We start from the raw sequence: 2,590 nt of genomic DNA, 5'->3' as shown, positions 1-2,590 counted from the left end.
ATAATGTTTACGACTTCCGAAAATACATATTTTTAGATGCCGTGTACACCTTCAGGACGTTTTCATCTGATATTTTTATTGGCAGTAGAGAAAGGTGATTCATATATAACCTTACAGGGCGATAGAGAAGTGTACAACGTGGTTCTAGACCGAGGTAGAATAATATCATAGTCTCAATCTTGTACTGTCGTTGTTCGTGACGACTTGACTATTAACAGCATCCATATCTGATGAAACTTTCTTGATATTAATTTATACCCAGAAAGTACAGAGACACCAGTAGTAATTACTACTGGTGTCTCTGTGTACTTTTGGAATATAAACAATGATTTTAAAAAGCACTTTCATCGTTTTCACGATAATGATCCAATAAATATGATAATCTAGGTTATGTAAAAGTGAGAGCGATGACGTCTCCCCTTATGTAGACGCCACCTATGACAGCGATAGACAACTCCTCGAATATTAAATATGAACGAGGCTCCGGCAATATATTTGTGGTTCAGTCTAGCGCCACTGACGAAACCTATGGCGGGTTTAAACAGTGCTGTCTGGTTTTGGATCATAAATGCGTTGTGTTTGGGCTCGGGTTTTCAACCAGTTGCTTTGCAGTGAAAGCTGCAGTGAAAGACATGGGACGAATCTCGTCTGTGATCGATGTCTATGAACTTTGATTCGAGGATTGAGTTGTCTGTCGATCCCATAGATGACGTCTTCGTAATTGGAGATGTTTTCATCCTTACTTACTTAGGCTTGTTCTTTAAGGACAGCTGAGCCCAGTAATGCAGTTGTGAGATCGTAAAAGCTGAGAACCTGCAACTCAAAAAAGCAAACGCCGACCTCGAGCATAACATGCTCAGGCTGATTGATGAAATGAGAAAAATGGCGCCTTCGGGGTGCCAGATAACATACAAGATCAGCACAGAGGCTGAATAAGCCAAAATGCCCGAACAGGAGTCTTCTGAAGAGGAAGAAGACCCTGAGGCCCTGAAAACGAGTCCGAGGACGGTTTCAAGTAGATTAGCAGAGGCGAGCCTAACCATGGCACGAAACGATGAATGGCGCAAGAAGCAGATAAAGCTACCGAGCTGGCAGTCAGCAAGAAAACTGAGGTAGGTATGGACACTCAGGAGAACCGACAAGAGTAGAACAACGTGGCACCAGTCACATAACCACTCCTTTTAAAAACAGACCTGACTATACAAACCACCGCCAATAGTGTTGAGACACCAAGCAGTGGAACGAAATCTCCGCAGAACTAGAGAGGCGAAAGATAGCCTATACCAAGGCAAACTTACTTGAATACGGTATTCATAGACACACCATGAAGGAAAAAGAGAGGAGGAAGACCGCCCGATTCTCTGAGGAAAACAGAGTGGAGTTCCACATTCACACTCTGAAAAAAAGAGAACCCGTTACACGAGGAATCCGAGAAGTCCCGGAGAACGTAGGAGTGAGTTTCGTTGAAGAAGACCTGAGAATTCATGAATTCACCGTCCACGAACATTACAGAATTGCATAGAAAAAAACGAGAAATACGTTGCCGCTCTTCCTGATGAAACTAGCAAAAACGGAAGAAAGGATATACAAGTTGAAGACTCGTAGTGCGGGTAGAACCGCAAATGCAGAACAGAGGTACTATTTCGCAATGCCACAGATACCAATTTTTCGGGAACTCACAGAGATGTTGCCATGCAATGATCCGTTGCGTGAAGTGCGGAAAGCAGCACGAAACAAGGGAGTGTGAGAAATCCAGGATCACGCCTGCGAAGTGTGCGAACTGTAGCGGCACATCCAGTTAGTTACATGAGATGCAAAATGTTCCCCAAACCAAGGAAAGCGCCTTTCGCAAAGAGTGCGAAGGCCGGCTACTCGGAAAGCCAGCGGCCAAGGATCCAATGGCTTATTTGAAGTTTTAGATTAGTCATAAATACCTACTCATTTGTGAAATTAATTTCTTGGTCAAAATTGCAAGCTCACTTTTTTGTCAAAGCTAAACATTTTGAAAGAATCAAATCAAACATTACAAGTAGGTAGATATATAATCAAAGTGAAATATAAGTAGTTTTCTTCAATCAGATTAATACATTGTTCTTTGGCTACTTTGAATCACATTTCACAATTTTATGATAAAATACTTTTTGAGTTATTAGCAAAAAACTGTGGGGTTTATTAGTTCAAAAGTTGACACTTTCACTCGCGATAAGGTAAAAAATATTGAGTTTCTGAAAAAACTTTATACAAAAAGTTTCTTAGAATTGTCCGGTCTATCCATTTCCGGACTTGTTTTCAGTGAAATATTTTTCACCTCCGAGAAGGGATAGCAACCACCTCCAGGGTAAAAGCAACCCCCGGTACTTTGAAATCAAGGATAAGCAAAACTTAAATCCAAATTCTTGTCTGAATTGATTTGGAAAAATCATATCGCCGTATTTTACGTCAACCTCTGATGATTGGATATAATATATATGTCAATGTACTCATAGTGTTTTTCTGGATATCGATTTCAGACCGTTTTCTTTGGTGGTATAGATACCTCAAGGGTCCGTTCAGAACTCCTTGCCTTTCAGCTTGGAAAGGTAAAATGTCA

The sequence above is a fragment of the Leptinotarsa decemlineata genome, unplaced genomic scaffold (assembly GCF_025532065.1).
Source record: "Leptinotarsa decemlineata unplaced genomic scaffold, Ldec_3_MD MMD2_tig00026354_RagTag_RagTag, whole genome shotgun sequence".
NCBI classification, from domain to species: Eukaryota; Metazoa; Arthropoda; class Insecta; order Coleoptera; family Chrysomelidae; genus Leptinotarsa; species Leptinotarsa decemlineata.
Note: the sequence above shows the minus strand (reverse complement) of the source record.